Source organism: Colobus angolensis, unplaced genomic scaffold (genome assembly GCF_000951035.1).
Source record: "Colobus angolensis palliatus isolate OR3802 unplaced genomic scaffold, Cang.pa_1.0 Scaffold76, whole genome shotgun sequence".
NCBI lineage: Eukaryota > Metazoa > Chordata > Mammalia > Primates > Cercopithecidae > Colobus > Colobus angolensis.
In genome coordinates, this window is record NW_012121376.1 from 5,089,612 (window position 1) to 5,112,411 (window position 22,800).

Sequence of the window (22,800 nt, forward strand, 5' to 3'; positions counted from 1 at the left end):
CAGAGGGGAAGGGGCCAGAACGCCACCCAACGATCTAGGGGACGAGCCGGAATCCAACCCCACCCTCGGAGTGGGGGGGAAGGGGAGCATGAACCCGTGGCAGAGGAGGGGTGAGAACACGCCTCCCCCCTACACACACACACACACACACATATATAGTCCCCTTTATCACCGCCTCACCATGGTCTAGCCAGGAAAGGCCTCTCTGCGGTGGGAGGGGGATGGGCGGCCAGAACACACCCCCTACACACACACACACACACACACACACACAGTACCCTTCCATCACCCCCTCACCTCACCCCTACCCCCACCCTCACCCCACCCCACTGTGGTCTGGAGAGGAGAGGTCTCTCTGAGTTGGGAGGGGGTGAGGGGGCCAGAACCAACCCCTCTTGGTCTGGGGAGCCGTCACCCCCCAGCAGTGGGGGAAAAGGGCAGTCCACTCCCGCCTGGCAGCCAGAGGCAGCCTGGGGGTGCGGAGTGTGTTCTGATTTTGTTTGATTGGATGTTTCCTTTCAGTAATTGAGAGCCCCGGCCTGCGAAGAAAGGGCACCCCTATTTCGGGCTGGGCAAAGCTGCCTGGGAGGGGCAGCAGTGAGGAGTCTGGGGCCCCTAGGACCCCTGCCCCAAAGAAGTGGCCTCACCCCCTGCCCCTCCACCTGACCCCACGCCAGGAACATCCTGCCCCCGTCCAAAGATGTGTGGTCCTATCTCTGAGGTTCATGGGGATGCCAGGAGCCAGGAGGGGGATCAGGGCCCAGACTGGCCTCTCTTTAGTATCCGGGTCTCTGGCGGGGCCCAGGGCAACCCCCACCCTCCAGTAGATAAAGGCGCCGGCAGCCGCCTTTGTTTCTTTGGTGTAAACTGAGCCAGATGCCTTCTAATCCCCCAGCTGGGCCGTATGCGCGGGCGGCCGCGGTTCCCACCCCCTCCACCCCGCCCGCCAGCATTCCCAGGGCTGCCGGCTCCTCCCTGATGCTGCGGGGGCGGGGCCGGGCCGGGGCCGGCATCCTCAACTTCTCCCCAGGTCCAGCAGAGGGTCAAGGGTAGTGTGAGGCCAGCGGCTTTGTGATCTGCCCTCCTGGGCCTCCTGGCCTTGGGAAAGTCACAGGGCCTCCCTGAGCCTTGGTTTTCCTGTCTGTAAACTGGGAATACGGACACAGCCCACAGGGATGGGGAGTGCTTGGCACGCATCTGCTACCGTTAGTGGGATCCACTAGCTCGGGGCCACCCCGCCCCACCTAACCGCTCATCCGTCTCCAGGGCAGAGAATAGCAATGGCAGGAACGTCACTATCTAGGGGACCTGGCAGGAACGTCACTATCTAGGGGACCTGCCAGGAGCTGCTGGAGCCATTCCTGTGCTCACTCACTCCTTCCACCAGCGGGAGAACCCGGGAAGGTGGTGCTCATGTGATCCCCACTGCACAGACCAAGACCAAGATGGTGGGGCCCAGAGAGGCCCCAAAGCTAGTTAAGAGAGGAGACTCTTATTTCAAAACGAGGCAGTAGCCCAGAGAGGTAAAGTGAGTAGCCTAGCATCACACAGCAAAAGGGAGCCGGGCGATGGGTATCTGAGGGGCAAATACAGGACGGCGGGGAGCAGATCCCTTCCTGGCCTGCACCAAGACTGCCTTGCAGCACTAGGTGGGCTCTTCAAAGCCCACCAGCACCAGACATCTACAATGCTTGTTAAGATGCAGATTCCCTGGCCTTGGTCTCGTCCTATTGAACCTGAGTTCCTGAGGGGGCCTTAGAATCTGCTTTTGTTATATAGGGGCTGGGGGGCTGCTTCTGGGGCCCATTCAGGTTTGAGGAGCCACCTTCTGTGCTCTTGCCCATGTGATCCCTGCCATGTGTGGACAGGGGGCAGGGATAGGAGGGGCCTGGGATAGAACAAACCTGGGTCAGCTCCAAAGGGGCTCCCTACACCTCCCCAGGCCACTTGGGCTGGGCAGGCAGCCTCACCTGGGCTGGTCTAGCCAGGAGGCTGGCGAAGTGCCAGCTCAGAACCTGCCATGAGCATCTGATGTGCCTCCTTCCAAAGACCATTAATCATTCCGAGAAAGTCCCTGTCAGTCTATCTCTTCCCACTGCCTCCACCACCCATCCATACGCACACCCCCCCATCCATACACACCACATGCACACACGCATACCGAGACCACACATGCAGGCGCCCGTGGACACATATCACACGCATGCATCCAGACACTGTACATGTGTGCATGCACATACATGAATACACAGGCACATGTGTGTCTATGCAGCTGTTACATCAGTTCCCAACCCTCAAGAGGAGAGAACGGGGGCCCTGGAACTGTTCTAAATTTCCCCAAAGGCCGAACCACCCCACTCAGCCTCCACCTGAGGGCTCCAGCCCGGCTCCAACTCAGGTGCCCTTGATTTTGGTGACAATTCTGTCAACCCAGCAGGCACTGGGCTGTTCACCCCATGCAAAGACCTGGTGGGTAGGTAGCGATTTGATGAAGAAGAAATGAGCCAATGAATGAGTGCTTGGCTGACAAACGAGGCTGGGTAGACACCTTGCCTTTGCAGGCACAGGGTCCCATGAGGGAAACAGCAAGGGGGACTCTCGGGGATGAGAAGGCCAGGACCGAAGCTGCCCCTGCATTTCATTCAAGAGGACAAGGCCCAGCTGGGCGGCCTGTTTGGAGCCATGGGGCCAGCAGCCCCAGCAAGGCACTAGGACCAAAGCAAAGGTCTCCCTGCCCTCGCCTGCCGACTGCCATCTCTGACCTCAGGTGCGCACCTTGGCCCAGGTGGCCCCTGCCATGTGCACCTTGCCCAGGCTCATGCACTTTGCACACTCACACCTGGGGCCATTCCCTCATTCATTCACACCTGGAGCCATTCACACCTGAGGCCATTCATTCATTCACAACTGGGGCCATTCATTCATTCACACCCGAGGCCATTCATTCATTTACACTTGGGACCATTCATTCATTCACACCTGGGGCCATTCATTCATTCACAGCTGGGGTCATTCATTCATTCACACGTGAGGCCATTCATTCACACCTGAGGCCATTCATTCATCCACACCTGGGACGATTCATTCATTCACACCTGAGGCCATTCATTCATTCACTCATTTGGGTAAGAAAGAATACTAACATAGGGTTGAGATCCTGAAAATGTAACCCGGGTGGAAGGAAGCCAAGAAAGCTGGAGTGGTCAGGGAGGCCTCCGGGAGGAAGTGGCTTTTGAGTTGAGACTTGGAGCTGGCACTCTGGGCAGAAGAGCCACATACAGTGGCAGGGGACTGTTGTTTCACAGGACCCCACTGGCTGGAGCCTAGTAAGGAGCACCTCGATGGAAGGGGGAAGCCACCTGCTCCTGCCCAGTCCTCACACAGGAGCTGGGTCTGCTGGGTCTCCCTGGGGCCACATGGCAGGAGACCAGGGCTGGAGGGTCTGTCCATTTTGCTCCCGAGCTCATACCTTAGTAGGACAAGCCACCAGGGAGCAGTTCTGTTCCTCTTTCATTCTCGACGTTCACAGCCCGTCCACACCATCAGCCCCTGTCCATCCGCCCACATGAGGATGTCAGAGCCTGAGTCGTCCTGGGGTAGCCTGGGTTCCCATCCTACCCCTGGGAAGGTGGAGGTCCGAGGGGAGTAGATGTCAAATGGACAGAACATTAATTTCAGATACATGAGGGCTGGCCTTTTCAAAGTGAGCCCCCTGGGAAGCACACTGTGGCCAGAGCTCCTCTTTAGATGTTCTCTGGGGTTCAGAAGGCAGCTCCCAAGGAAGGAGTCATAAAAATGCTTGGCTCGCTGTGGCCTTGTTGAAGCACACACATACCTCCCGAGGGATGTACTGAAGGCCGACGCCTCGCTTCGGGTCCGCTTGCCAGGAAGGCTTTTGCTGCTTTATGTCTCCCCAGCACCGCCTCTCACTGTGGGGAAGTGAGCCTGGCTCGGCCAGGTCCCCTGAGGCCTGGCGCTCCCTAAACAGGGGCGGGGGGGCAAGCCAACACTAGCATTCATGGCAGTCAGAAAAGAGCCACGAGAGAGACACCCACCAGATGTCAACGCTGGGTATCCCCGGAGGCCAGCACCATCATAACTTTTTATCTGCTTTTGCAAGTTCCTTGCCTTCTAGCTTTTCTCAGATAACCAGGCATCATCTTATGCTGAAACAACAGTAATTCTGACACAAAGAAAAGAGCAGAAATAACCTTGATACAAAAGCGAAGGTTTAGATGGGCTTCAGAGCGTAGACAGGTTGCCGACCAAGAGGAAGACCCAACGTGGTCATCATCACACAGATAGCTCTGCCCAGAGAGACCCTAAGGAAGGCAGGGAAAGGGGGCTACATCCAACCAGCCACCCTTCTATTCCACCCACACATCTAACCACTGTCCATCTATCATCTACTAATTCATCTACACTTCCATCTGTCTGTCTTGTCTAACCATTTGCTCATTCAGCCATCCATCCTTCCATCCATCCCTCCGTCCATCCATCCCTCCGTCCGTCCACTTATCCATCCATCCATCCATCCTTCCATCCATCCTTCCATCCATCCCTCCGTCCATCCATCCATCCTTATGTCCGTCCATTCATCCACCCATCCTTCCAGCCATCCTTTCATCCGTCCATCCGTGCATCCATCCATCCCTCTATCCATCCATCATCATCCATCCATCCATCCTTCTGTCCATCCATCATCCATCTGTCCGTCCGTCCATCCATCCATCCATCCATCCATCCATTTATCCATCCATCCATTCCATTCTATCCATCCTTCCATCCATCCCTCTGTCCGTCCACTTATCCATCCATCCATCCATCCTTATCTTTCCATCCATCTAGTCTTCCATACACTCATCTGTAGTAAGGAACTTTTCCATTTTATCTAACCAGCATCTGTCCCTCTCTAACCCAGGAGGGCTGTGAGTTAATACACCCTTTTCCCCCTTTATAGACATGGCATGTGCCCCGGGGTAGGCCAGTTATAATCTGCCCTTGGGTATTCGCTAGGAATCTCTCCCCACACGTCCAGGATCACTAGACGTCAGCCTAGAACTGCCAGTGGCCATCTCCGACAGCATACGAGGAGAGCCTGCTGGAGGACGAACCCCCACAGCAAAAGGCAGAGCTTAGTGGGGAGAGGTAGAGGCCTAGACACAGTCAGTGAGACCTGGATCCAAGAGGCTGAAGCCAATGTCACCCCATTGGTTACACGAGTCAGTAAACCCTCTTTTGCTTGAGTGAGTTTGAGTTGGGTTTGTGTCACTCACAAAAAGAAAGGGGCGTGGGTAACACAAGCCCTTTCAATGTAATACAAAGTGATTTAGAACCTTCTAGAAGCTTAGCCCTGAGCCTGAGAAGGACACACAAAAGATAAATAAGCCCTGTCCTTGACTGCCAGTTGGAGCAGCAGTTCTAAAACACAAACAATGAGGTTACAAACCAGACAGCACAGGCACTCAATGCCCGCATGGGGTAAAAGGAGGCCAGACAAGACCCCAACCAATTAGCTTCAGTTTTCCTACCTGTAAAATGCAGACAGCACCACTTAAACAGTGCAGGGTTGCTGGGAGAACCCGTGATGGAGCAGGGACTCAGCTACCCACCCAGCAGCCATACTGGCCCAGCCTGTCCCCCACAGAGCCTGAGGAGGCAGGTTAACGTTCCCAGAGCCCCTTCAATCACAAGCAGGCATGTCACATAGCCCTGGACAACTGGACCTAGGTTTGCACAAACCTCCTGGAAGACACTTTCTTCCCCCAAAGAGAAAAGGGCAAGAGTGCCCTGTACCCCTTCCCACCCTGCTTTGGGATGCTATCATGTGAGAATGTGATGCTCGGAGCCATGGCAGCTATCTTGCAACCATGAGAAAAGGACCAAGAGAATCACACTTAGATTTACTCTGATTTAAGGAAAAGCTCATTTGTTGTACCCTGGAGCAGCGAACCGCGCTCTCCACTCTCACTGAATATTGGTTTCGGGAGGCAGTCTTTTGAGGCAGTTAAGAGCGTGGCTTCTGGAGCCAACCTGCCTGGGTTCAAATGCCAGCTCAACGACTTGCTGGCTGTGTGACTTTAGGCAAGTTTCGGAACCTCAATTTCCTTCTCTATAGAATGGGACTCATATGAGTATGAAATAATTTAGTACACATTGAAACACTCAGCACAGTGCATGGCACACAGTGCCCAAGAGACACTGGATGCCGCACTAGCCAGAGAAGGCGGGGCAGAGTGAGAGGAGGGACCGGGTGGGGCAGGGAAGGCCAGAGGGGCGCAGAGGCCAAGGCCCCAGTGACCTGAACAGCAGCCGCAAGTCCGCTCCCGGCCTTGACATAGCACAGGTGGAGCTCACTCTCACTGTATCCGCCCTGCCAAGGCCGGAGCTGGCTCCAGCCTGCTGCTGACTGCAGGGAGGGCCACCCCCTCAACCCAACATGGCTGCCACCCCCCTTCCCACCCGCACGCTGGGCCGCTGGTGCTACACCAGATCCCAGCTGGAACCTACAAAGGGGGGCGTCTTCTCAGGTGGGGAGACCTCAGCCCCCTGCTCCCACGATGCTGCCACCCCCACGCTTCAGGCTGTACTCCACAAATCCCCAGCGATGTGCTTCCTCCTTGGTGGGGATGGCAGGTGTCGCACCCTCCCTTGGGCCCAGCGTGGACGTCCATCTGGTGAGGCGGGAGCAGTTGTTCCCTCCTGGGATGCCCAGGCCCTGCCCAGCTCGAAACAGGCTGCAAGGCTGGGGATGGCTTAACTCTTTCGGGTACGTTCTCGTTCTCCACGGAGGACCAAAGGCCTCAGGGTAGGGAGCCCCAGGGTGCCTTCTAGTGGGGTAAACTGAGGCAGAAGGCGGCCTCAAATCTTGCTGCGCAATTTCCTTTTCTGAGAAGATGCTTTCTGCCAACTAGTCTTCTGGGCTCAAGCGTATGTCACCACTGGCCCTCTCATTTTCTAAAGCCACCCAGACACGGCGGATCTGGCCCATCGGTGCCTGTGACCTGTAATTCATGCCATGCTCGCAGGGCCTGGAAAACGGCACCCATTAGGCATACACTGCAGGCAGGGACTGCGTTGCTGACGGGTAACACTTCCTGGAATGCCCACGGCAACTCCAAGAGACAGGCAATATTATTATTCCCATTTTATAGGAAAGCACACTGCGGCTGGGGAGCGTAAGCACCCTATCCACCTCCCACAGCTGGTCCATGGCAGGGTGGGGGTTCAAACCCCAGCACAGCTGACCTGGAAGCCTGGGCCTTTGCCGCACTGACTCAGCCTTCCCCGAAGCTCCTGGCCCCAGAGCCTTGCCCTCTCCCTCCTAGCCATCCTGTACACTGCTGGCCACGAGCAGTGTGGACAACCCTCCTCTGCTCAAAAACCTACAATGGCTCCCCAGCACCCACAGGAAAAAAAAAAACAAACCAAATCCTTCACAAAGCCCTCCGTCTGTAGCTCCTGACATTACCCCCAGACTTGACTCATGTTTCACTGTGAGCCAAGTGACAGGGCTCCTCCGGGGGTGCCAGGACTCAGCACTGCTCCTCCAGCAGCCAGGCTCACTCCTGCCTCGGGGCCTCTGACCGTGCTGTTGCCACCGGCCCCAAAGAGCCGCTCGCCCACTGCGCTCCATTTGACTGCTGCCTCCTCTGCAGAGAGGCCCTCCCAGGCCATGCTCCCCACCACACCCCCTCCCAAGGTATTCCCTCTTTCACTCCCCTGCATGGTGTTCTCTGCGTTGATCTGTTTTGTTTTGTTTTTTTGAGATGGAGTTTCGCTCTTGTTGCCCAGGCTGGAGTGCAGTGGCATGATCTCGGCTCACTGCAACCTCCGCTTCCCAGGTTCAAGCGATTCTCCTGCCTCAGCCTCCCTAGTAGCTGGGATTATAGGCACCTGCCACTACACCCGGCTAATTTTGTGTTTTTAGTAGCGACGGGGTTTCTCCACGTTGGTCAGGCTGGTCTCAAACTCCCGACCTCAGGTAATCTGCCCACCTCGGCCTCCCAAAGTGCTGGAATTATAGGCGTGAGCCACCGCGCCCAGCCCTGATCTGTTTAAATGTTTGATGCTCCTAACTCAAGTGTGAGCCCCGTGAAGGTAGGGCCTGGCCTGTCTTGTTCACCGCTGCAGCCCCTGGTCGGCTTGAGGCCAGCATTCAGCAAACAGTGAGAGAACGAATGAATGAGTCAACCAGTCAATCAGTCTCCATCTCCCAGGGTCCAGTGCAGAGCCAGATTGTGGTGGGTGCTCCAGAGCCTGGGGCTGTCCTGAAATGAATCTCCCCTCCCACTTCCTCTCTGCCTGCCCTGATCTTCCCCAACCCTCAATGTTTCCCTCAAGTGACCCAACCACCCTGCATCCAGCCCCAAAATGCAAGAACCTCCCCGCTGCTCTCTCAGAGACTGCCCGGCTGCTTACACTTTCCCATGCTCGCCACGCTCTCATGCCTCCTGGGCCCTGTCTGTGCTGTTCCTGCTACCTGGACCACCCTTTATCTCTCACCCACCCAGCCAACTCCTGCATATCCCTCAAGATCCCATTCAAGTACTTCCTCCCTTGCAAGGTAGAGCTGATTTTACAGCCCCTTCTGGCACCTCATCCTCTGGACATACCCACCGTGAGGTCCGTGAGAAGAGGCCTCCGTGAGAAGAGGCCTGCATGCGGTAACCTTCACTGAGTACAGCAGGCGCTCACTAAACCACTGCAGGATGACTAACCATCTTCTCCATTCATGCACGAACAGGCCTTCCCAACCAGACTGGAGCTCTCTGATAGCAGGGGCTGTTGTGTTCATTGCTATGTCTTTAGCATAAAACCCACTGCCTGTTGGATGGATAGATGGACCAATGAACAGATGGGTGGGCAGAAGGATGGATGGATGGATGAAAAGGACTCAGGAAAGATGGGTAACGGGCATATAAATAAACAGATGGAAGATGAAAGGAAAATGGGTGGGTGGGTGAATGGATGGAAAGAGGATGTGTGGGTGGCTGGATGGGCAGGTGAGTCCTAGGTGTGGGGATGGCTGCTACCTGACTTATTCCTGCATGGAGAACCTCAGTTTTCAGGCCAGATGAAGAGCCCTGCAAAGTCTCTTCCAGCCTCACCAAGTGCTACCACTGCTCAGAGGAGCAGACGGGTGCTAGCTCCTTCGTCCTCCTTCACCTAGACACACACACACACACACACACGCACCAGTCCAGGCAGCACCACAGGCAGCCCAGTAAGGCTGAGGCTCAGGCCACCTCCCAGCAGGGGACACCCATCCTGCCCGTCCATGTGCTGAGCCCCCTGTGTAGACTCCATTCTAGCTAAGCCTTACAACAGCACCAGCAACAGCCTGCTCCCTCACCTTATCAAGGAGAAACTGAGGCCCAAGGAGGTGAGATGCCCACGCAGATACACAGCTGTAGGCAGCAGAGCCCAGAACTCCGACCAAGGCCATCTGGCTGCAGAGCCGCGCGCTGCCAGCAGCCCCCTTGATCAGGCCCCACCTCTACATCCTGGCGTGCTCCCTCCACTTGTCCTTCACCATCACTTTACTTCATATTTTTTACCTAATTTTCCTTAAATCAACTCACTCTTTAAGCTTAAATAAATTAAAACTGTAGATGACTGTCATAAAATGGCAATCAGTATCAAGCAACATAAATAGAATGTAACCCTAAAAAGAGGTCCTGGGAAACCAAGCAGTGTTATCCCATTTCAGCCAGATACCACTCCTGATAGACGGCCTCTCTGCCTCTACCAAACAGAGAGATCAGCAAGAGTGGTGGTTTCAGAACATGTCCATGGACCCTCTGACATGCCTCCCTTAGTGACACGTGTCTAAGGAAGTGAGTATGGCAGAGTGGCAGGGTGTGGCTTCTGAGGCCAGGCCATCAGAGGCACTACAGAGTTCACCTTGCTTGGGGGAAGCCAGCGCCCTAATGTGGGGACATTTCAGCAGCCCTCTAGAGAGACCCACATGGCCAGGAACTGAGGCCTCCAGCCAACAGCCACAAAAAGAGTCACCCGGCCAGTGGATCCCCCAACCCCAGTGGAGCCTTCAGATGAGACCACAGCCCCATTTGACATGCTGATAAGGGCACCTTGCGTGGGAGCAGCCAGCTAAGCTGCTCCTTAATTTCTGTCACACAGAAACTAACAGATGATAAATATTTATTGTTTTAGGTTACAATGTTTTGAGGCATTCTGTTAGACAGCAATATATCACAAATACTCCAAGTGTTTGAGAGGGTCTGAAGACAGTAATTCCACACCAAGACTCTCTGTGCAGTGAGAGAGAGTGGTGTCAGAATGGCCAAAGACACCTGAAAGGGGAATGAATGTATCCTTGTGGGGCTCCATGCATTCCCTAAAACCATGACTGCACTGGCCCCTGCAGCGGCTCTCTACCCGGCAGCGGAGGTACAGGGTTCATGTGGATCACGCTGCATCTCCCTAGGGACTCCCCCAGTGGGTCCCCTTCCCACAGAGTGTGAACTCTGTGCCCCAAGGCCCTGCTGACCTCTGAATCCCCGCCCCATGCACAGCCCCTGTGCTCACTGCTCCAGCCCTGCTGGCCTCCTGCTCTTCCCAGGAAGCCCACACCCGTTCCCTCCGGGGGACCTCTGCATTGACTGCTCTGCTCTCTGCCAGGAACACCCCTCTCCTGGCCAGCTCTGGCTCTACCCTGGGCTCTGCACAGAGGGCCCCAACCACAGGATCTATGGGGCAGCCCTCCCAGAGCCTCTGCTCAACACCCCAACTGTGTCTTCAGCTTTGTGTATGTGTGTGTGTGTGATGTCTGTGTTGCATTCAGCTCCCTGTGATCTCACGTGGTCTACTATTCACTTTTTTTTTTTTTTCAAGAGGGAATCTCTCTCTGTCACCCAGACTGGAGTGCAGTGGCGCAATCTCGGCTCACTGCAACTTCCACCTCCCGGGATCAAGCAATTCTTCTGCCTGGGCCTCCCAAGTAGCTGGGGCTACAGGCACACGCCACCATGCCCAGTTAATTTGTTTTGTATTTTTAGTAGCGACGTGGTTTCACCGTATTGGCCAGGCTGGTCTCGAACTCCTGACCTCGTGATGTGTCCACCTCGGCCTCCCAAAGTGCTGGGATTATAGGCATGCGTCGCCACGCCTGGCCAATGTTTTTTTTGTATTTTTAGTAGACACAGGGCTTCACCATACTGGCCAGGTTGGTCTCAAACTCCTGACCTCATGATTCGCCCACCTTAGCCTCCCAAAGAGCTGTGATTACAGCCATGAGCCACTGTGCCTGGCCAACTTATTTCTGCATTCACAAACCAAGCACCCCCATCCCCTGCCATCAGAAAGTAAGCTCAGCGGGGGCAGGGATGGAGCTGTCATCCACGGCTACACCATCATCACCAAGAACAGCGTCAGGCACATAGTAGATACTCAAAGAACCTCTGTGGAATGAATGAATGAATGAAGGAGGATACTGCCAAGAGCTCAGCATCCAGGAACCTAGGGAGTCGGGCTCCAGCTGAATTAAGCTATAAACCTAAACTGGAACCAAGCACACTAATTTGTAGAGCCTTGAGCTAAGCCCAAATATTAAGTTTCTCAGTTGCCAACCAGAGAGAATATTTTTTTAATGAGTTTGGCTCCTGGAATCCGTCCTGCGTGTTCCTTTACCCTCCTCTTCCCTTGCCTTCTCCCTTTTCATGCCCATCCTTCAAGGGCAGGTTTTTCTACCGAGGTCCTGTGTTCCTTTCTCCCCACCAGCATCGTGGGGCAGGGCCCCTCCCACAGGAACTGGACAACACTTTCTTCTCCTGGGGCTTTGAGACGCGCCATGTGCCCCAGAATCGCCAAGGGAGGAAGCGTCTCTGCCTCCAGAATGTCTTAAAAATAGTGCTGATAATGGGACGGGGCTTCCTTTTGGGGTGATGATAAAGTTCTGGAAATGGAGGGAAGTGGTGGTTGTACAGCCTTGGGAATGTGCTAAATGTCACTGAACTGTGGGCTTTAAAATGGTTACACTGGGAGGCCAAATGCAGCAGCTCACGCCAGTAATCCCAGCACCTTGAGAGGCCAAGATGGGTGGATCACTTGAGACCAGGAGTTTGAGACCAGCCTGGTCAACATGGTGAAGCCCCATCTCCACTAAAAATACAAAAATTAGCTGTGCATGGTGGCACAAGCCTGTCATCCCACCTAATCGGGAGACTGAGGCAGGAGAATCACTTGAACCTGGGAGACAGGGGCTGCAGTGAGCCAAGATCATGCCATTGCACTCCAGCCTGGGCAACCGAGCGAGACTGTCTAAAAATAAATACATTAAAAAAATAAAAAATAAAAATAAAATGGTTACAATGGTCACGTGTATTTTACCACAATTTTTTGTTGTTGTTTTTTGAGATGGAGTCTTGCTCTGTTGCCTAGGCTGGGGTGCAGTGGCACGATCTTGGCTCACTGCAGTCTCCGCCTCCTGGGTTCAAGCTATTCTCCTGCCTCAGCTCCCGATTAGCTGGGATTACAGGCTCACATCACGCCCAGCTAATTTTTGTATTTTTGGTGGGGACGGGGTTTCACCATGTCAGCCAGGCTGGTCTCGAACTCCTGACCTCAAATGATCCACTCTCCTTGGCCTCCCAAAGTGCTGGGATTACCGGCGTGAGCCAACGTGCCCAGACTATTTTAACACAATTTTAAAAAGGTTAAAAACATGGTTCTGGTTCCATTTGGCATGACTGCATTCAGGAGTGTATAGGATTTATAATAACCATAGGCTTGAAGACTTTTTCCTGCCTTTTCCTGAGATGAGACAAATGAGTATGGCAGCCTTGACTCTGCCAGCCCCGTACCTGGGAACAGAGCCTCTCCTTCATCCCTAACCAGAAAAAAACAAAACTAGAGGAAAGCGATCCGGTAAGACTATCTGCAAAATGAAATTCTGAAGAACTCTGCAAGCATGATTTCTAGCTATACAGAAGACAGTTTTTCAATTTTTATGTTCCTCTTTTGCATGCACAACTAAAATGGTAAGAAAACAGAGAAAAGCCACTGTATGAAGGAAGCTCTGCATGGATCCAAACTTCTGCTGCAAGGGAGGCCCGGGGAGGCCTGGGGAGGCCCATCAGCAGCGGGAGACCAGTGAGACAGAAAATCAATCAACAAAAGCTCCCCACCCTCAGAGAGCGCGTCTTCAATGAGAAACATCTCCTCCCGGCAGTCCACGCGGAGACGGAGACACGTTTTTAATTGGGCCACGTTTTCCGTTTCCTGGACTTCATTTGTGTTCAAGGAGGCACTAAAATTCATTATGATTTCCAAATTTGTTTGATCCGACAAGGAGATGTTGGTGCACGGCTGCCGGGGGTGGGAATCGGCTATTGTGAAAAATAGCTATCAGCCTCCTGGCGGTGTTTTTCCAAGATCTAAAGCTGCTGGTGGCCTGGTGTGAACCGTCAGGCACGTCCTGGAGAACTCCTAACTCAAAGGGACAGGACCATGAAGATAATCCCCAAGTGGAATGTGGCGACCCCATTTCACGCAAGCAGGGGGCATGGCCTCCAGCCTACCCTGTGGTCTGAGGGACCTCTCCACAAACGCAGGGGCCTGCCTGGGCTGGAAAGCCCTGCATTGGCCCCAGCCTGGGACCGGGGATCCCATGCTGACATTCTGGACTAATCTGTTCCTAAGGTCTGGTGGGTCCAGTTCAGGGCAGAGTCTGCTGGAGGGAGAGGCTGATGTCTACACTGAAGCGTGGAAGGCTGCTCCACCAGAGCCACGGGGAACGGGGAGGGGCAGTGGGTGCCAGCATCCATCCCCTTGTAGAATATATGTGGCCCGGAGGGAGAGGACTAGTGTCCTGCCCTCTCCCCCATGCCCTGGGCCTGCGCACCCCAGGCTCCTGGCAGACCCGAGGCTGACAGATACCAGGCTGCTGTGGGCCTCCCCTGGCCTCCCTGAGGCCAGCCCAGCTGGTCACGGTTGACCCTGTGGGACAGGGGCCGGGAGGGGCAGCTGAGTCAGCTCCCTCCAGATCAACAGAAAGCTGGCCTCTCCATCAGAGGCAGAAAACACCAGGGCCCCAAGCAGGCCTGATGTGGGCTCTGGTCCCTAGCCCAGGCAAGAGACAGGGTGTACCATCTGTACCCCATCCCGAGGTGTCACGGTGGCTGGGGGCCGAGCCCCCACCTGCCTGGACAGGAAGGAAAGTGTGCCTCTCTGGCCCTGGGCTTAAAGAGCTGCTGCTGTTTCAAACCCTCATATTGTTTAGGAAGCCGAGGCGGAGACCATTCAGGCAGCACGTCCTGGCCCCATCAGGGGATGTGGGCAGGGGGCAGTCCTGGCTGCAGAACTGGGGCTGGATGGGTGGTGCCTGGTCTAGGGAACCTGCTGCCATGTGAACAGGGGACCAGGACATCCCTTTAGAGGGATAGGGATGTGGCATACCCTGCTCATAAGCAGTGCGTGTGTGTGTGTGTGTATGTGTATGTGTACACATGTGCAGACATGTGGATGTATGCATTTGGGGGGTGTGTATATGTATGTGGTATGTGTCTGTGTATGCGTGTGGGTGTAGGTAGTATATGTACATGGTATGTGTGTGTGCATGTATGTGGGATGTGTGTGTGTGTGTGTGCGTGTGCTGGGGGAGTGTGAACCAGGCCAGTAGCCTGCAGCTGACCTCCCCAGCAAACCAGCCGCACAGTGGGGCTCCTCGCACAGCCCGGCCCCCCACCCCCCCAGCACGGGAGGGGCAGCTGCAGATGCCGACCCTGTGACCACAAGGCCGGCACCCCCGGCCTCCCTGCCTCTGGGCGAGGGCTGCGCCACTTGACCTCAGAGGTCTGGTGACTCCAGGATTTTACGGCTGGGGGCCTGGTTTTCTCAGCCGCAGGGTCTCGGAGAGGGGGCAGCCCAGAGGATGCTGAATGGCCACAAAGGCTTGGCTGTTCTCCCATGTGCCTTGCTGGGCCAGGGAGGGGGAGAGGGGCTACTGGAGGAGGGAGTAAGCAGGGGGGGTGGGGGCAGGGTAGGAGGAAGCTGGAGGAAGCAGTGGGGGGCACGATTTGGGAAGGTTTCCTGCAACAGGGAGGGATGGGGAGGAAGTGGTGGGAGAGAGTGAATCAGAGACAGAGACAAATACTGAGAGAGATGGAGAGACAAAAAAGAGAAACCGAAGCAAGGAGAGAAAAAGGGATAGAGGCAGACACCAGAGGTGCAGAGAGTGCAAGAGAGCACGAGAGCGGCAAAGCCAGGGACGCCAGGCAGCAAGACAGAGACAAAGCGCGACGGGCCAGGGCAAGCGGGCAGCAGCGGGCAGGCCCGAGAAGCCCGCCTGTGTGGGGAGGCTGAAGTTCAAAAGGGAGGGGAAGAGGTGGTTTGACGACCAAAGTCATTGAAAAATTTTTGGCACAGCTGCCCCAGGCTCCTGGCCGCGGGCCCGGCTCTGAGCTGAACTTAAACAAACCCCTGTTGCAGCCATCTGCTTGATTTTAAAATAAATCAAACAGTCTGCTGAGCCGGGGGTGATCGAGTTTCCATCTGCGCCGCCGCCCGCTCGCCGGCTTGGAGCCTCGCTTGCCTCTCCCAGCCAAGGCTCCTGGCAACATGTGGTCCGGTAATTCCTCCAGGAGCAGGGAAACCGGACCCCCGCCTGCCCCCAGCTCCTAACTGAAACCAAGTGCCATTTTCACAGCCACCCACTGGAAAGCAGACCAAGAAGAGCTCTTGAAATCCCAGGCGCGGGGCAACGCCAAGCTGCTTCTGGCCCGGAGGGGTGGGAAACATGTTTTGGGATTCCCCCTTGCTCCTTGAGAAAGAGTGAGGGGCCGAGAGCGGGGTGCTGGTCCCCCAGCCAGAAGGACGCTCTGACATCATGTAAGGGCACACAGGCCACCAAGTCTGGGCAGCTGTGGCTCATGGGAGAATGGAGGGCCCACCTGGAGCAGCCGAAAATAGCAGCAGGGATTCCCATCCCCCAGGCTGGGGTCACCCTGGGAAATGCTGCCCACCTGTTCCAAAGGAAGTCCTGTCACCCGCAGGGCCAGGAGACCAGGAGAGCCTGCCTTCCCTGGCCCAGGCCAGAAACAAAGAGAAACGTCGGCTTGGGAGCCCTTCGTAAACCCATCTGTAAAATGGGCATAAAGCAAAGCTGGTAGTCCCACAGTCTTGGGGCTGTGGCTTGCAGAAGGGGGAAGGGGCGACTCCAAATGCAATTCTGGAAAACGCAAGAAGGAAAGAAACAACCACAGGAGACAGGTCAGGTGCACGGACGCAGAGGACATGCTATGACCAAAGGGTTACAGGCGACATTCGGAGGTGGAAGTGGGATGGAAGAAGAATGAGAACATTTGTCTGTTGTCATTGCCGTGCAATGAGTGTACTCATGCTGTCAAGAGGGAGCTTTCTAGAGAGTGCAAGGTGGTCCAAGACAGCTGGCCCAAGGACGAAGGCTCCCTGACCAGCTAGGACCCAGGCCAGCCCCAGGCCAGCAGCTTCATGTGGTAGGTCTGTCCTGGGCCCCAAAGCTACTTTTAACCAGCTCCCCCCAGATATTATTCTGGATCCAACCAAAGTGTCAAAATAGAATTCATTTTTTTAAAAACCACATGGACAGCAGTCTTTTTGGCCGGGCGTGGTGGCTCACGCCTGTAATCCCAGCACTTTGGGAAGCCGAGGCAGGCAGATCACTTGAGGTCAGGAGTTTGAGACCAGCCTGCCCAACATAATGAAATCCTGTCTGTACTAAAAATATGAAAATTAGGCCGGGCACAGTGGCTCACGCCTGTAATCCCAGCACTTTGGGAGGCCAAGGCAGGCCACTTGTCTCCTCGAGGTCAGGAGATCGAGACCATCCTGGCTAACATGGTGAAACCCATCTCTATTAAAAATACAAAAAATTAGCCAGGCATGGTGGTGGGTGCCTATAGTCCTCAATACTCAGGAGGCTAAGGCAGGAGAATCGCTTGAACCTGGGAGGCAGAGCCTGTAGTGAGCCGAGATCGCACCACTGCACTCCAGCCTGGGCGACAGAGCAAGACTCCGTCTCAAAAAAAAACAAAAACAAAAATTAGCTAGGTGTGGTGGCATGTGCCTGTAGTCCCAGCTACTTGGGAGGCTGAGGCAGGACAATCGCTTGAACATGGGAGGTCGAGGTTGCAGTGAGGTGAGATCATGCCATTGTACTCTAGCCTGGGCAACAGAGCAAGACTCCATCTAAAAAAAAAAAAAAAATCCGCATGGACTTTCAGAATACATAGGAAGGACACATGACATTCAATCGGTCATTTGGTTCTTATAAAAAATATGCAAAGGGTGCCTGGTTACTGCATGCTGGAAGCTGTGGAAGCAAACATAAAGCAGACACAAGACCAGCTGGACGCACAGAGCAGGGACCTGCAGAAGGCAGGTCACGGGTGAGTCAGGCGCAGAGCTGGGCCCGTCACTTGCTGGACTCCCACGGGCCTGTTCTTACTCCCATTTTCCATATGATTTGGAAAGTGAGGCCTAGAGGCAGAAAGCAGTTTGGGAGGTCATACAGGTAGCAAGCGGCAGAGCTGAGCTCAAACCCAGGTTCACTGCTCCAAAGGCCACGTTACCACTATGAACGGCACGTCTCATTTCACCTGCAGCCCCAGAAGCGTGCCTGGCACTCCGCAGGTCTCCATCAACGTGCGCTCAGTGAAGGGGTGTACTCCTTTTTCAAAGAATCTTAGGAGCTGAGAATGTGCACTGTGTTTGAGATGAGGCCATGAAGCTTCAGGAAGGTTCAGCAGCCCCTCCCGAGTCCCAGGGTGACACACAGACTTGGGGCTCGAACCTGGTGCTCCGGACCCCCAAGCTTATGACTTACAGTGGAAACCCTAGGAGAAAACAACCTCAGCACAGTGAGCGTCAGACGAGGCGGAAAGGAGCCAAGCGCTCCTTTAATCCCACCCTGTAATCCCCTGTAATCCCAGCACTTTGGGAGGCTGAGGCGGTCAGATCACTTGAGGCCAGGAGTTTGAGACCAGCCTGGCCAACATGGTGAAACCCCATCTCTACTAAAACTACAAATAATTACCCGGGTGTGGTAGTGTGTGCCTGTAGTCCCAGCTACACAGGAGGCTGAGGCACGATAATTGGTTGAACCTAGGAGGCAGAGGTTGTAGTGGGCCGGGATCGTGCCACTGCACTCTAGCCTGGGTAACAGAGAGAGACTGTTTCAAAAAAATATATAAAAAATAAACCTCTGTTGGAAAAAAAGAAGAGGCCGGAAGGACTTCTGACTGGGGACAGGGAGTGCACAGGTGGTGGTCAGGGAGGGCTTCCAGGAGGAGGCAGGAGGAGGAGGACTGGGGAAGGATGCAGCAGGAAAAAATGACGTGAGCAACAGGAGGGCTCAGGAGAGTCCGCTGGGCTGTTCGGCTTTGAGGCAGAGAATGAGATATTCCCGCTTGCTAACCTTCACTGAGCCCTTCCTGCAGCAGGCCCTGTTCTGAACCCTCTCTGCGTATTCAGGCATTTAATTCTCACAACCAACCAAGGACATCATCCCGTTTCACCCAGCATCACCTCTGACACACTCCTCATGTGGCTTTGGGAAAGCCACACACGCTCTGAGCCTCGGATCCCCCGGTCAAACTCGGAACGGAGGAGCCGCCGGCTCGGGGACCTTCCAGCTCCCACCTTCTCGCACACTGCAGGGCACACTGTCCTCCGGAGGGATCAGCAGCCCTCGCGTGAAGGTCTCAGGCGTGGCGACTTCTTCTGGCCCACCTGACCAGGCTTCGCTCCCAACCCCAAACACAGCACAGAAATGAAGACAAGCTGTTTCCGAGAGGCACATCCCGTCCAGGGCCTGCCCCAGTCCCCTCCTCCTACCTCCCACCCTTTTCCCCATGCCCAGCATTTGTTGAGCGCCTATGCAAGGCACCGCGTCACAGGGAGCTTGACACCCGCCCAGACACCTGTGAAGTTGCTACTCTCATCACCCCCACGCTCCATATGGGGAACGGAAGCAGAAAGGGGCTGAGTCAGTGGCCCAAGGTTATCTCAGGATTACCTGGCGCAGCCAAGGCCCCAAATCCAACCCACTCGCATCTCTACGGCCCTGTGTCAACCACGGCACCCCGCTCCTTCCTCCCACACAAGCATCAGGCTTGCCGCTTTCCACAGGCTGCCTCACTCATTCCTCAAGGGAACCCAAAGGGGGGTGCTGCAACCCCATTTTGCAGTTGGGGAAACTGAGTTCTGTAGATTGCTCAAAGCCAGGTGGCCGGCAAGAGACAGGAGTGAGTTTGAGCAGCAAGTGCTGGATCTTTCCAGGGACAGCCCCAGAAACAGTCCGGGGCTGGGGAGTCCCCCAGGGGCTGGAGGAGGTGAACACAGCACCTCCAAGCAGGTGCTGGGAGTCCCACAGCCCAGGCTCAAATGCAGCCTCTACACCTGTCTGTGGGAAAACAGCTTAACCTCTCTGTGCCTCAATTTCTCATCTGTCCCAGAGAGATAAGAAAAGTACCAATCTCCTGGATATGAAGTGAAGGTCACAAATGTGTTCCTGACACGTGTAATCAGCTAAAGGTTTTCTATTCATTATGACTACTTAAACAAATATTATATTAGCTATGAATTATTATAATTAGATAACATATCACTATTAGGTATGGTAATAGAGAGAGCTGGTAATAACAGTGCTTTATCTTTTGTTGTTAGAGACAGAGTCTTGCTCTGTCGCTCAGGCTGGAGTGGTGGGATCATAGCTCGCTGCAGCCTCCATCTCCTGGGCCCAAGTGGTCCTCCCCAGTCAGCCTCCTGAGTAGCTGGGACTACAGGTGCACGCCACCATGCCTGGCTAATTTTTTGATTTTTTGTAGAGATGGGGTCTCACTACATTGCCCCGTCCTGGGAGCAGGCAGAGGCAGGGTGGGACAGGAGGGGCTTGTCCCTCCCCAACTCCTGTTGGTTCTGGGCTGACCCCCAGGGCTCAAGGGAACACCTGTCAAGTAGGTCTCTGGCCCACCCCTCCAAGGGCTCTGCTCACAGCTGGGGTTGGGGACAGGCCTCCAGGTGACTAAAGGCCCTGACAACCTGATCCTGTTCTGCGACAGAAGCAGCAACCAGTGGGGTTGGGGTGGGGACAGGGGAGGGGGAGAGTTGAGAGTCCTAGGCTAGCCCTCCAAAGCCAGCTTAACCCGTAATATCCCATACTAGTCACGCCCCCCAGAAAGTGTGCTCTGAAAGCAGTGGTGTTCACTCCTTGATCCCCAAGTGCCTGGAACCGTGTGTGGCACAGAGCAGGCACTCTGTGAATGTTTGCTGAGTGAATAAACAACAGCCACATGCCAGGCGCTTCTCTAACAGGCATCTATGTGACTGTCACCATAGCTCTGTAAGGCAGATATTATTATTTTTTAAAATGTTTATTTCAATTGCTTTTGGGATACACGTGGCTTTTTGTTGCATGAATGAGTTATACAGTGGTGAATTCTGAAATCTCAGTGCACCCGCCAACTGGGTCGCGTACACTGTCTCTAATGTGTAGTTTTTATCCCTGACCCCCTCCCATCCTTCCCACTCTAAGTGTCTGAAGTCCATGGTACCACTCTGCCTGCCTGTGTGTACTCATAGCTTAGCTCCCACTGACAAGTGAGAACATATGGTTTTCGGGTTTCCATTCCTATGTTACTTCACTTAGAATAATGATCAGCGGATATTATTTTGCACCTCCATTGCACAGATGAGACAAGTGAGGCTTGCAGCAGTTAAATGACCCAAACCACAGGGTTTCAAAGCCGAGGAGCAGGGATCTGACCCCACAGAGTAGAATGTGAAGTCGAAGCTCTGTAACCACTAGACTTCTGGCCGCAATCCCACGTCTGTGTCGCCTGTGACAGGGTCAGTGTTCACGGTGGCCTATCCCCCAAGGCTCTGGACACTCAGCTCTTTCCTCTCTGGGCACTCTAACCAGGCCTTGGGCCTAGCGTTGTGCCTCCACTCACCCGCCACCCACAGAGGCCAAGACTGGGCAAGGAGGGGAGAGTGGACATGGGGAGGGAAGGGGCCAGCCCTCCTATGGCCACAAGGTCCACTCTCAGAGTCAGCCCTGCCCTTCTCTCCCGCCCCATCCCCACCCACCTATCCATTCGCAAGGGCCCCGCATCCTCTCACTCACTGCAGACCTGTGCTTTGCCAGACCCGCTGACCCCGCCCAGAACACCAGGCCGTGCCGGGGATGCTGCAGTCGCCTGCGCCACACGGGGTCTGTGAGAGGGGACGGGGTGGGGCCACAGAGGCCAGTGAGGGAGGCCTCAGAAGGGCCCAGGTATTAGTGGCTCAAGGCAACTGTGATAAAGAACCACCATCTGGGTGGCTGAAAAGCACAGAAAGTCATTCTCTCGCAGTTCACTTAGAAGTCTGGATTCAAGGTGCTGGCTGGGCCGCGCTGCCTCTGAGGCTCTGGGGCCAGCTCCTCCCTGCCTTTTCCAGCTTCTGGGGGCTCAGTCACCATCCTGCGCATCGCCTGGCCAGTCGCTGCATCAGTCCGATCTCTGCCTGCACCCTGTGTCTGTGTCTCTAAATCTTCTTGGGAGGACATCAGTCCCTGGATATACGCCCCAAATCCAGTATGACCTCACCTTAACTTCATGCATGGGCAAAGACCCTATTTATAAACAAGGTCACACTCACAGGTTCTGGGTGACAAGAATCTGCGGGGGGGGGGCCCTCACCCCAGCACAGTCGGCTTCCCCGAGGTGGTGCCTCCGGAGCTGCTCTGGCGGGTGAGCAGAGGCCACCCACCAAGGGAGGGGCCAGCAGGCAGGCCAGTCTCGGAACCCGACACTCGTACAACGTCAGTCTTCTTTCTGTCTCTGTGCACTCCAAACAGCCAGACCCTATTATGGGATATTATGTACCCAGCGAAGAACGATGCCGGTGCCAGCTCCCAGCCTGGCAAGAGATGCCCTGGGATGGCCTCCGCCTCCCTTAACAGCCCTCTCTCTTTTTCTCTGTCTCACGGAAGCAGCCACAGAAAATCTCTGCGGGGAGGACCGAGGCCTCTGTTCCCACGTGACTGGCCTGGCACAGCTGCCAACAGCCTGGGGCCCTCTGTCCTCAGGGCCTGCGAGTCTGAGCCGCCTGTGGACTCTGCTCCCCACCCCCACAGGCTGGGCAACGGGGCCCTTCAATGTTCTTCACCCTTCAAGAACCAGCTCAGAGCCTGAGCTCAGTTCAAGGTCACGTGCTCCCTGCAAGGGCACTCCTGATGGGTGTGAGTCCAGGCTCTGGACTTCCTGGGCTGGGGGCGTCTTCCTCACACAGCAGAGCCCGCCTTGCTGACTATCACACACGGGCTGGTTGTTGCAATCTGTGCAGCAGCCATAGCCCAGACACGTGACACTTTGGCTCGGAAATGACGCTCCTGGACATGTGCCCCACAAGCATGGCAATGACAAAGTACACAGGAAGGTCCTTTGACTGTTATGATAATAGTCGGAGGTGAGGGAGCTGTTCTTTCTTATTTTAATTTTTAGAGACAGGGTCTCACTTTGTTGCCCAAGCTGGAGTGCAGTGGCGTAATCATAGCTCACGACAGCCTCCACCTCCCGAGCTCAAGCGATCCCCCTCATCTCAGCCTCCCAAGTCGCTGGGACTACAGATGTATGCCAACATGCTTGGCTAACTTTGTTTTGTTTTTTTTTTGTTTTTGTTTTTGAGGCAGAATCTTGCTCCGTTGCCAGACTGGAGTGCAGGGGCAAGATCTCGGCTCACTGCAACCTCCGCCTCCCGGGTTCAAGCGATTCCCCTGCCTCAGCCTCCTAGGTAGCTGGGACTACAGGCAGGCACCAC